The sequence below is a fragment of the Malus sylvestris genome, chromosome 15 (assembly GCF_916048215.2).
Source record: "Malus sylvestris chromosome 15, drMalSylv7.2, whole genome shotgun sequence".
In the NCBI taxonomy this organism is placed as follows: Eukaryota; Viridiplantae; Streptophyta; class Magnoliopsida; order Rosales; family Rosaceae; genus Malus; species Malus sylvestris.
Window position 1 is genome coordinate 20,167,837 of NC_062274.1, and position 14,150 is coordinate 20,181,986.

Here is a 14,150-nt window from a genome sequence, read left to right on the forward strand (position 1 = left end):
GAGACCGAAGGAAAGCTTGCTAAAGATTATCAATATGTGTACGGTGACTTTTCGATTTAACCACAACGTCATCAATATACACTTCTATGGTAGTGCCGATCAGGTCATGAAAAATGGTATTCATCGCGCGTTGATATGTGGCACCAGCGTTTTTTAGACCAAATGGCATGACTACCCACTCGTAGGTTCCAAGTGCCCCCGGGCATCGGAAAGCAGTTTTATGAACATCGACTTCGGCAATAAATTTCTGGTTATAACCGGCATGTCTATCCATGAATGACAGCATGTCATGATTAGCCGCAGCGTCGATTAGCAAATCTGAAATTGGCATGGGATATGCATCTTTGGGTGTTGCCAGATTCAAATTTTGAAAATCAATGCAAATACGTAGGGCCTCATTTTTCTTTAGCACCGGTACGATATTCGCCAACCATTCAACGTATCGAGCAGTTCAGATAAACCCGGCATTTAACAGTGGAACAATTTCATCTTTTATATCGAGCTGTACTTTGGTCAAGAATCATCGAGGAGGTTGTCGGAAAGGCTTACAACCAGGTTTGATACGTAATTCATGTTCAACAAGGGTCCGATTGAAACCCGGCATCTCATGATAACTCCAAGCAAAACAATCTTTAAATCGTGAAGTAATTTATGGAGTTCAGCTTTCATGGCATGGGGTAATAATGCACTAATAAATAATGGCCGAGGATCATCGGCCGTTCTAACATTTATTTCCTCTAGAGGATCCTTAACTTGAGGTTGGCTATCGTCGAGCTCGGTCGGTGCGGCTTGAACTTTATCCAATGATAGTACTGGGCCATTATCCTCTTCGACCAAAAATTCGATTAAGTGGATGCCCGAATGTGGGTGTTTGGAAATTGCATACCAATGGGCCAGCAGGCGTTCCATCGTGGATGAAACCGCGGCCCAACACTTCTCGCTTTTGATGTCAATCATCAGTGGTGGGGAGTAAATTGGCCAAACCGAGTCTCGCCGAATCCTGGTGGACAACCTCGACGCCTACCTCGATGGCCTACTGGACTGAGATCCGGGTCGGCCGTCTATCTTCATTAAAACCCTGTAGGGTAATATAGCCAACGTGATCATCATAATAGCGGGCCTGAATCATGTTGGTTTCAAACGGCTAAGTATCGGCCGGGTGAACCACAACTGATTTACCATCCAAAAAAATGAGAACTTGATATAAAGAAGAAGGAATGCAATTCGTTTGATGAATCTAATCCCTACCAAGCAGGGCATTATATTCGGTCTTGGAGTCGACGATAAAAAATATGGTCATGTGATTGCGACCTGCAATGTTGACCTCTAGAGGGAGTACTCCTTTGGTCTGAGACTTGTCATCGATAAAGCTACTCATGGTTATTCCTGAAGGAATGAGTTCGTCGTTGGATCGTCGTAATGCTTTCATGACCGATACAAGCATGATATTGACCATTGCTTCGCAATCAACGAAAATCTTGGAGATTGGGTAGCCTTCAATATGGGCCGTGACATACAACGGTTTTAAAATGCTGAAGATTAGTCGAGGAAGAACGGGGAAACAAGATGTTCAAGGCTGTTTTAAGTTTATCGTCACCGTTTGGTGACTTGTCTTTAGTAGTAGTGACGAAATCAACTTGTGTTGCTTCTTCGGCGACCACATCACCGTCCAAGGAACTTGGTTGGTGTGTAGTCAGCTGAAATTTGACGGTAGAATATGGACCATGCTGATTTCCATTTTCTCAAAGACTGAAGGGCCCATTGGATCCTGGTTGTCATTTTTCGGGGTGGTGAGGACTATAGCATCGTGTGTTCGAGCATTCACGGCTTGATTGCTGTGTGTCTCAACATCTTCGTGCGTTTGTGGCGCACAATCCGATTCTGTGTCCTTTTGACTGTCGTCGTCAGGCTTGCATGCATTTGGTATTGAACTCTGCTCCTGCTGTATTTTACAAGCTCGTTCCTTATAGGCGATCCGGGCGTTCCTTGTGTCCAGGTAAGCGTCCAGACGTGCCACCCGTTCTTTCTCATCAACCGTTAAACCGAACAAGGATACGACCGAAAAAACTTTGAAGTGATATCGAAGGTGTTGAAGGTCTTCAAGAGAAAAAGAGAGTTCGACTATGTCAATGTCTGTATATGGGTCCACTTCGAAGCCGAGAACTTTAGCCTCTCGAATGTGCTGGAATCTGGCTTTTATTGCTGGATCCGTGGTTTTTTGGATAATCTGCTTAGCATCGGGGCAAGTTAATGCCAGGTCAAGAGTTTCTTGGCATGCCTTGGGCAACCCATACAAGTCGTTGGCGAAATATTTCTTCTGAAATTCTTTCATATATTCCAATGATTCATCGAGGAATGAGGGGTGTAGATTCCACCAAACTCTGATTAATGGTTCTTTCAAAGGTAACAAGGGCAATTAGCTTTCGGCTTCTTTCTTAAATTGCTCGAAACGAGCTTTCATTTCCTCGGGCCAAAGAAGAAGTTTGATGCGCTTCTCGGATGCTTCAATGGTAGTTTCGAAGTCACGATTAGTTTCCTTCTGCCCTTGTAATTCAACCATGATTGTTGGGGTTGGTGATCATCTCTACTTCCTGCCGTTTCTTTCGGCTGCCATTTAGTAGCCGAAATAGGCTGGGCCGCTTGCCGTCGAGCCAAGCAATCTATGCGCTGACGTTAACATTTCTGAGACTTTGAAAGCGCGGTATACATGCCGGTGGGAGAATTGTAGTTGTACCAACGTTGGTCACGTGGTTCAGGTGGCTTGAAGGTTTTTGGATTTGCTGATGAGCTCGAGCTACTTGAATTACGTGAATAATAATCCTCGTTATAAAATGGTGTGTCGAAATCAAGGCGTCGTCTGACCAATGTAGGACCATCAGTCTGTTTCCTTGGGCCGAGCTTATCGAATACTTTCTGGCGCTGGCCTTCACCAGGTTCCTTTGGAGGTTCCGCAGTAATCGCCGATTAGTGTCGTGATGTCGGTATCTGCATCTAAGGTAGTTTCTTCTTGGGCTCGGTTAATACAACGTGTGCCTTACAATTGCTATACAAAACTATCGGCCCGCCATTTTCATCTTTGCTGAAGTCTGACATGGACTCAATTATGGCCGGTCTTGAGAGTTCGGTGGGTGGCGCATTGGAAAACAGGTCAATCTTGAGTCGAGGCTGGGAACCTTTCTTTAGGATATGTTATACTATTGGCCCGCCATTTTCTTCATCGTTGTAACTTGACATGGGTTCAACTATGGCCGACCTTAAGAATTTGGTAGGTGGTGCGTTGGAAAATAAGTCGATCTTGAGTCGAGGCTGGGAGCTTTGCTTTAGGATGTGTTGTACTGGGGCAAACTCGACCTTCTCTTTCCCTTTACTCTTGGGCAAATGGGCGTCTACCATGCCAACTGTCGCCGAAGGGACTGGATCCGTATCAACTGTCATGCGTTTTTCAGGAAACTTTAACTTGCCTTTGTCAATCCAGCTCTGGATATCATCATGAAATATGACAAAATTGTTTGTGGCATGCTTGGTCGAGTTATGATATTTGCAATATGTCCTTCCTTTAAGCTCTTCGGCATTGGGAATGTTATGCCTTGGCCGAAGTTTAATGATCTTTGCTGATAGCAATTGATCAAAAATTGCTTCAGCCTTTGTGATATCAAAGGTATAAACTTTTGATGTCTTTGCTGTTTCTTCAGTGGCCGAGCGGTTTTGACCTCATTGGAATTAATTTGAGTCAATGTCTTGCACACGTATGGTTTATCTATTACTATCTCGGTCGCGCCCATGCTGACGTACTGAGACTCCTCACATTCAGTCGACGTGTAACTGACCGTGGGATTTTTGTAAATCATCCCTCGAGATGGGGATTTCGACATCTTCTCTTCTCGAAGCAAATAGTCATATTGCTCGACATGCTGGGCTAATTCATACATATCCCAAAAGTTTGGCCCCAAAAATTTCTTTTTGTATTCTACATCGAGTCCGTTCAAAGTGAGTCTAACAAACTCGACTTCAGGGAGAGGTACTCGGCACCAATTCCTAGCCGATTTAAATCTAGTAAGATAATCCATTGGTGACTCATCAGATGCCTGAGCCATCATTGCCAGCGAGGAAACAGACATTTCCATCCCTGGCTGATAAAATTGCTAGTGAAATCTCTTGACCAATTCCTCCCAGCTTTGGATGGATTTAGGTGGGAGGTTGATATACCAGGCAAATGCTGAACTTGTCAATGAAAAGTTGAACAGCCGTAGCTTGTGAAAATCACTGTTAACATCTCCGCATTGCGCGGTGAAATGAGCCACATGTTCTAACGAGGATAAAGATGATTCTCCAGCGAAAAGGCTAAAATCTAGAATTTTGAAACCTTTAGGATATTCGAACTGTTCCTCGTAAGCTGGATATGGATGGATGAATTTAAGAAACTTCGACCCTTTTTTCATGGCTGAATCAATCATCCACTGGACCTCGATCATATCGACGGACATTGCTTCCACTCTCTGATCAGGTCCATCTATCCTGCTACTCGATCATCCTTTTTTTTCTAAGTCAATTGGCTTGAGCCGAGTAGGGATTGGCTTGGCCTGTACTATTGGTAACAGATTATTTCTTGGTGGCAATTGCCAGGAAAGATCGAATGACCTGTCGTCGCAAACCTTGCTAACCAGTATTTCAAGCAATCTGTTTTGTACCTCACTGGTACTGCGTATCACGTCATGCAGTTTATCGATTCCTTGACTAAACGTCTGTTCAACCGTCCAAGACTGTTCGTCAAGTCGTCTTCGAAGAAACGATCTTGTTGGTGGATCAGAGCCTTCACCACCATCCTCATCATAGTCCTCCAATATCCCTTTATTGAGAACGCATATGTTTTTGTTAGGGATTTCTAAATTGCAAAGCTGACCGCTGAGACCAACTTCCTTTTCTTGGCGAGTCGCGCTTGTGGACTTAGGTGTCACGGCACTAAGGGGATTTTGTGCCTGTGATACACTTTGTCCTATGTTCTGAATTAGCAAATCGGTTGTTGATTTTTCCATAGTTGTTTTCTTTTTAACTGATCGTGTCTCAATTGGCATGAACTTCGTAGTTTTAGCACTGGGTCCCACTGGGCGTGCCAAAATGTTGACCCTAAAAACTACCAAGCCTATGTGATGCGCAGGCTGAGTAATCTATAAGCTAACTACATCATTCGGTTGTGTGCAGGTGTGTCAACTCGTCGGCCAAGCTCGACCGAGGAGTAAAATATGTTGATGTTGCGTTGGGTGCAAGCTGACTTCTGCGTCTTGCGATTGCAGCCTTGGAAAGAACACGTCTCGGCCTTCAGGTTCTAGAGCCTGAAGACAAGGCTATTATTCTTACAAAGTTCACAAATCGTCGTCATCGGATTCGGCCACCGTGATGGTATTCGTCAGAGTAAACTCACGCCGAATTGACACCAAAGTGTAAGGGCACAAATACTCAAAGTAGATATAAGTCTTAATAGTAAACGTGGTACGGCCGTCGAGATGCCGAACTCTAAATCCCACTTGAGAGTATCTGATCATAAAATAACTCGACGTGTTATGTGTCGAGCCCAATAAACTATAACACCTCACCTCGCCGAGAAGGCTAATGAGATGACCTCGATCAACAAGTATTCGGAAATCCTTCTCGACCGAGACTTTGATAGATAACCAATCGCCCTCGATGCAGTGCTGTCTATGCCGACTGAAGATGCTGCGAGATCGGCTGGTTCTACGGCGACAGTGCTGTTTATGCCAACTGAAGATATCACCGGTTGCTTTCACAGTGCTGTTTATGCCAACTGAAGATGTGTCAGCGAAAAAGAAAAGAAAATCCTCAAGGTTGTTGAGATAATTTGTGCAGGGCAGTTGTGTGTTGAATTGGAGAAGAGCTATTTCGATGTCTTCTCTCCCTATTTATAGCAGCCAACCTGTATTGAATCCTATTCATTCCTGGATTAGAACTCCTTCTCATAATCCATCTTTATCTCGACCAATCCTATTCCTACTAAGACTTTGAACACAACTCATTATCAAACCGTGTTCAATCTCAGCATCCTGATCCCCTCGAGACTCCCTCTCATAACAAGATTCGTCCACATTCCTCTTTCCGATAGGATATGGCCCACTTCGACCGCTCGGCCCATGGGCTGAATATCTTCTAATGACACTTGTTTACAATCTTCTGGGCCGAGGATGAATCTAACCTCAGCCTATCCTACACTGGGCCGAAAAATATCTAACTCAGCCCAAAACAGTATTTTTGGGCCCAAACAATTATATATAGGGAACTTTAATGAAAAGCTCCTGGTGCTGTTCATTTTAAAGAAAAACCACATTTTTACACTAAAAAGTCAATCATGGTACTATTCATTTTACCCTTTATTTTGTCCTTATCTTTAACGAAAAGCTCCTGGTACTGTTCACTTTAACAAAAAACCACATTTTAACACTAAAAAGTCAATCCTGGTACTATTCACTTTACTCTTTATTTTGTCCTTATCATTAAAACTCAAAGTTTTCAAGCCATTTTCATTAGTTTTCCTTTATATATATTAGTAATAAGAATTAACCACTCAGAAGTTTTCTATCAAAGCAACTACACTAGATGACTTTGTGGGAAGTGAGACCCAATGGAAGTCATATATCAATACACTAAAATGTTACCAACAAAGGGGGCGGGTAGGCATATGCATGGGCATGGCTAGCTGAGACCGAGAGGAGGATGGGAAATTGTTCGGTGAAGATCACGTGACGCGACTTCCGCCCACAAATCACCGTATCTGTTGGCTGTGCTCAATTTCTGGTATTTAATATTTGTTGGCAATTCCTACTTTAAACAAATATTACAAGTTACAAGTCATTGACTTAAGAATTGAAAAGAGAAAAAAAAATTAAGCGATGGAGTATCTTAGTAGTTAGAACTTTTATTTTTATCTCTCCTCTCTTGATATTTAAAAAATCATTTTTTTTTTTGTCAAATAATTGACACGTTATTTCTTCACTTATTGTGATTAACTCATTATTAAGGGTTGGTTTGAGCTTGCATTGTTTTTTTTTTTTTTTTAAAGCAACTTATTAAAAAATTTAGAACATCAAATGTTTTGGTAAAACAAAAATTAAGAGTTGAAAAAAAAAAAATTGAAGTGATTCAAGTGATTGAGTGTTTTGGTGGTTAGAACTGTTATTTTCAACTCATTAATTTTCAAGTTCAAATTATTTCTCCTCTCTTAAACTCTTAGTATTTTGATTTTTCTATGGCAGGGTGTTCTTAATTAAATACTAGCATTTGCTTACACACTTTAAGTGTATGAACACATTTTTTTTTTAGAAAATGAGAAGGAGAGAGGGAGAGAGAGAACATGGGGGAGTGGGAGGTTTTTGTTTTTGGTTTTTTTTAATTTATTTTTTAATAAATATTAGAGGTATTTTAACATCACTTGTAGGTGAGGTTTCAATAAAAAACAGTAAAATTTGAACCTGTGAAATTACATTATTGCCCATCTTTTTTTTTTTTTTGTGATAGAAGACTAATTTGTCTTTTCACGGATTTTATTAATTAGTAGAGATAAGTTGTTAGATAAGTTGTGAATCAACTAACAACCAAGTATGTAATATTCAAAGTTGTTTGGTTTCCCAAAAAAAAAAAAAAAAAATATATATATATATATATATTCAAAGTTGTTTGATGATGTTTTTTTTAACCCAACCAACATTTATAGGCACGTTATATCTTCACTTATTGTAATTAACTCGTCACTAAACATTGTAAAAATTGGGATTGTATGATAACGTTTTGCTTTTCAATTGATTGATCTCGTTCTTAATTTTTTTTTAATTACAAGTCATGTTACTATTGTAAGTCATATTAAGGTTCCATTTGGTATTTACTTTTAAGTGATGATAGACTTACCTCATTGTCAATCACGAGCTAGTGGCCCAGTGGTAAAATATGGATTGCAAGGATTTCTTCAAATTAAAAATTGGAGGTCTTGGGTTCGAAACCTACAGTGAGGCTACAATGAAGGAAAGAACTTGGCTGCTACTAAGTTTTCAGCAGCCAAGTTCTATTCCACAATGAAATTACTAGACCAATAGCAACTTTCAGTCGTCGTGGCGGTTGAAGCCGAGGAGAGAGATGAAACAAAAGAGAGAGAAAACTGGAGACGAAAAGAAAGAGACGGTGAAGGAGAGAAAATGGGTTGGATTTAAAAGTCTTTTTCTAGAACGATAAACATGTCACTAATATTTTCATTAAAATGTGGATGAAGAAATAAGACAATGGGGTAGGTTTATCAGCACTTACTTTTTTACCAAAAACTGTTTCACTTAAGTTAAACAACAAAAAAATGTTTGGTAAAATTAAAATATCCTACTTATTTTAAAAGCAACGGCCTCTAGACAACATATTTTTAAGGGAACTTTAACGAAAAACTCCCGGTATTGTTCACTTTAACGAAAAATCACATTTTTACACCAAAAAGCTAATTCTATTACTATTCACTTTACCCTTTATTTTGTCTTTATCGTTAAAACTTAAAGTTTTTAAGCCATTTTTCATTAGTTTTCCTTATTTTTAAAGCAACTTGTAGGTTGCTTTTAAAAGTTGCTTTCATAAAAAGGAGATTTGAGCTTTTAAAGAATATTCCAATTCCTATAATACCCTCATTAGGTTTTAAAATGGGACTTTTAACGAAAAGCCCACGGTACTGTTCACTTTAATGAAAAACCACATTTTTACACTAAAAAGTCAAACCTAGTAATATTCACTTTACCCTTTATTTTGTCCTTATCATTAAAACTCAAAGTTTTCAAGCTTTTTTCATTAGTTTTTCTTTTTAAAATTGATATTATTCAATCTTCTACATACATTTTATCTTTTGGAGAACAGAGTTAATGCCACCACCATCATCACTCCACGACAATCGACAATGTCTCTGCCCTTACTACCATTGTTATCTCTACACCCAAACCATACACACCCTACTATTGGCACCACCACCATACCCCTAACTTTGTCGTTACCGCTGCCGCCACCATCATCACCACCGCCCTCGCCACCGCTATCATCGCCACCACCCCCCACTATCATATGTCCAATTTTGTCATTATATACAATATACTACTTTTCTATTAAAATTTACCAAACACTTTTACCTTGCTTTTTATACTCACAACATTTAAAAAAAATATAATTTATCAAATACTTAACTGCTTTATTTTTCAACAAATTATTACTAAAGCACAACAAAAGTAGTTTTTTAAAAAAACGCAACAATCCCAAACTGACCTAAGGAGATTATGATATTTGACCTTGGGACATAATTAGTTGAAAATGAAGGTCTTATTCAACTGAGCAGTTCTTATTTTAAAAACCATCATATGTATTCTTCCATTTTTTTTTGTTGAGAAAATTTGCACTCTTCCTAAATTGCTTTTGATGCGAGGGAACGAATATAGGGTTCAATATTTTTACCCAATAGGATTCTTGAGATTGCCATAACTCTTCATTTTGGTCTTGACAATGAAAATCGATAGATGTGGCCTCTGAGTTTATTCACCGTAAATCATTTTGGTTCTTTAGTGAAAATTTTGTCAATATTCTCATTAAGTTGTCACGTGACCCCTTTAAAGAGGATTTTTGTCAAGCCAACCCCTCAACTTAACAAGGATATTGTTTTGATTTTTCACAGAAAAATCAAAACAATTTACTGTGGACTAACTCAGAGACATTTTCTATGGATTTTCACTGTCAAATACCAAAGTGAAGAGTTATACCAATCTCAGGAATCATTTTGGCTAAAAAGCCATGGCTAAATTCACTTGTTATAATATGAATAGATTAGTTACACCATATAACCGTGTAACCATCTGAAACTTCTTCATTTCTTATATCTATTATCCTTGTCATTTCCTTCCTCCTTCTCATTCATCAGTCCAAAAACAGAAAGGAATAAATAAAAAACGATCACATTGCCTGTGGGATTGAAGCTTTTTTAAGGTCCATGTAAATTTCGTGTTGCTTTTTTGTAAAGAAAAAGAATAAGGGTTTTTTTTATTAACACCCCACATATTATTGAATACACCCCACATAAATATGTATTATTAAATCACTCATGTATATTAACATGAAATGACTATTTAGCCTAAAAAAAATTAAAAGAAATTGAATACACAAATTATTTACTAATATGAACCCTAACTCTAAATTTGTTGTCTAAACCCGAACCCTAAAATCTTAAAACCCCTAATTGACAAAACCCCCAAATTGATAGAAACCTAAACCCTAAAAATAAAAATAAAAAATGTTACGAATTCGTAACCAGACGTACTTCACTATGGATTTTTGTAAGAACCACAACATTTTTTTGTTATCAAAATCTATAACTACTCCAAAACAAATTTTCTATTTCTCAAAAATAAATAAATCCATTATAATATAAACAATTTTTTCTCTAAGTGGTAAGCTTCGCAGTTGGCACTACTTTCTTTTAAGTTTTGTATAGTAAAAAGAATTGAACCCATTATAATCTTCCCATTATGATTTTGGAAAAAAAAAATTCACGCATGTCCTATCATTCTTTTTGGATCATAATTTTTTTAGACTGACTCTAGAGGAGTAACAGAGAGGAATACAAATTTTGGATTTGTGCTCTACCAGTAAAATAAACCAACAATCAAATGTCATGTAGTCGACCTCATAATTAGCATTGACATGTTTAGCGAGAGTATTGAAATTTGGAGGTGTGGTGAGAATGCACAATGAGATAATGTTGAATGTATGTGAAGAATTTGGGGTGTATGTAGAAAGTTTGGGTGTGAGGGTAGTATAGGAAAGTAAATGGGGGTGTTCTAAGATAAATTTTGATTGAAAAAGTAGATGTGGGGTGTATTTAGTATGGGGGGGTGTATTCAACAATATGTGGGGTGTTAATAAAACAAACCAAATAATAATGTTTCAAATTTACGTATAAAATTTGTGCACCAAATAATGTGACATTAATCAAGTTTGTGTTTTAATTCAAGTTGAAATTTGATGATAATTATAATAAAAAATTATATTGTATAAAAGGTGCCACATCATTCGGTGTATAAAATTGGTGCATGTAGCACTGGCCAAAAAACTTATTAATCCAAAAATGTGCACACCTTCATCACAAGAGCATTTAATATTTACCCCATAAAATATTGTGACATAATATTTAGGTTTCAAGTTCTTGTATGGTTCTTATAAGTGACACGATGCATGACTCCTTAAAAACTCCAAAATTTACCTGAACTCCAAATCTTTTCACCTGATGATACTTAACTTTGAGTATGAAAAATTAATGGTCAAAATTAAAGAAAAATTTAACAATTACGGAAATTAAATTTAATAGCTAAAACACTAATAACATTGAGTGCTACATAACACTCAAACATCTTATTAACTTTGAAATAATTATTGAGACTTATAGAGAAAGCTTAGAGAGGAAGAAAACTTTTAACTGGAATCCTTGTATTTCTCATTGAACAATAATTAGTTATACACTTGGTATTTATCGTGTTAACAGAACTAACACTTTACATATTTACCCTTAGTAATACTAACAATTACATAGTCAAGTATAACAACTATACAAAAGAGAAAAGAACATTACACCTATATTTGATTACTCTTTACACCCCCTCAAGCTAAACTTGGTGCTGAAAAGAACCGAGAGGAAGCTTGGACTACAAATACCGAAACCTGTGTTTTGTCAAAGCTTTAGTATGAATGTCTGCGAGTTGATCATGACTACAAACATATTGAACTTTGATCAAATGTGCAAGAACAAGTTCTTTGATATAATGGTAGTCAATTTCCACGTGTTTTGTGTTAGCATGAAACACTGGATTTGATGCCAATGAAAAGGTAGAGATGTTATCACACCATAAATCAGGAACTATAAAAAGTGGCAGACCAGTATCATTAAGAACTTTGCAAATCCAAGTGATTTCTGTAGCAATGTGAGTTAATGACCCATGTTTAGCTTCTATGGAACTGCAAGCAACAGTGGATTGCTTCTTGGCACTCTAACTAATCAAATTGGATCGCAAAAAAAAAAATGCAATAACCACTTATAGATCTTCTATCAAATGGACAACCTACCCAGTCAACATCTGAGAAGGCAAAGAGATCAAATGAACCCTTTTTGAACCATAAACCTTGTGTGAGAGAACCTTTGAGAAACCTCAAGATTCTCTTGGCTGCCTGCAAGTGAGATTCCCTTGGAGCATGCATAAACTGACATACTCGATTAACTGCTAAAGATAAATCAGGCCGGGTCCATGTCAAATATTGTTAGGCACCAACTATAGACCTATACTTTGTAGGATCTGAGAAAAGTGGTCTAGTGTGATTAAGTTTGATGCAGCTTAGAGGGGTTGTACAAGGTTTGACACCTTCCATTTTTGTTTTATGAAGCAAGTTAAGTAAATATTTACTCTGATAAAGAAATAAACCTTCAGAAGTCCTATGAATTTCAAGACCAAGGAAATAATGCAAAGAGCCAAAGTCATTGACTGGAAAAAATGAACTAAGCTTCTGAATGAAACGTTTGTAGACATCTGAATTTGGTCCAATCACTAGAATATCACCGACATAAACCAAAACAATTACCAACACATAAGCTTTAAGAACAAAGAGAGAAGCATCTAGGAGCTTGTTTTACACAATAAATAGACTTTTTGAGTTTACACACATGGTTGGGAAAATTAGGGTCACATGAGCCAGGAGGTTGAGTCATAAAGACATCCTCTTTGAGATCACTATGTAGGAAGACATTACTAATGTCAAGTTAATTCAAAAACCAGTCACATTGAACAACAAGAGACAAAAGAATCCTAATTGTTATAGGTTGAGCCACTGGGCTAAAAGTCTCTTTATAATCCAGTCCTTATTTCTTATGAAAGCCCTTGGCTACAAGCTGGGCTTTATATAGATCAATGTTGCCATCTGGATGTTTCTTGATCCTGAAGACCCACTTATAACCAACAACATTTTGATTAGAAGTAGAAGGCATCAATGACCATGTACCTGTGGATTACAATGCATTAAATTCCTCTTGCATAGCGTTTCTCCAATGTGCAAACTTGGATGCTTGAAGATATGTAGTTGGAACAGGATCAATTAAAGATGGCAATGAATGCTTAGTTGTTGAGTAAGCCTTAGGTTTAAAAACTCATGCTTTAGACCGAGTAACCATTGGATGCATATTGGTAACAACCTGATGAACTGTAGTAATTGAAGAAGCTACCCTTGATGATGATGCATGATCTTCATGTAGTGGAGATTCATCAATAAGATGATTACTTGGAGTAGGAGTAGACATTTGAGGAATTGGTGCTATAGATGGAGCACAATGAGGAATGGTAAACTTAAGACTAATAGGTGAAAATAATGAAGTTGATGAAGTAGTAGATGCAATAGCTATAATCTTGTGATATGGAAATTCTGATTCATTGAAAATTATATGCCTGGAAATTTAAACGTGCTGAGTGAGTGGATCCAAGCACCTGTACCCTTTATGTTGAACACTGTACCCCAAGAAAACACGATGTTTACTTTTACTATCCAATTTGGAAGAGATGCAAGGTTTGAGCCATGGGAAACAGTTACATCCAAATATTTTCAACCGTGGATAATTTGGTGGAATGTGAAACAAAGGTTCGCAAAGAAACTGGGGAATACCGGAGATATAGAGTTTGTTAATCAAATAGGTAGCAGTTGAGAATGCTTCAACCCAAAACTGATAAAGTACTTGAGATTGAACTAACAAAGTCATTGCAGTTTCAACTAAATGTATGTGTTTACGCTCAACATAGCCATTTTGTTCAGGGGTATAGGGACAACTAAATTGTTGTAAAATACCATGAGACTTAAGATAAGATTGAAACTTATTACCAATGAATTCACTCCTTGAGTTAGATTTGACAATTTTGATTGTATTTCCAAGAACATTTTCTACATAGCATTGAAAGTTTACAAAAGTGGAGTACACATCTGCCTTAGATTTCAAGGGAATAAACAAACAATACCTACTGAAATCATCAACAATGAGCAGATAGTATTTATAACCACTTACAGCCAACACATGTGAGGGTCACAAGTCACAATGCAACAAATCCGAA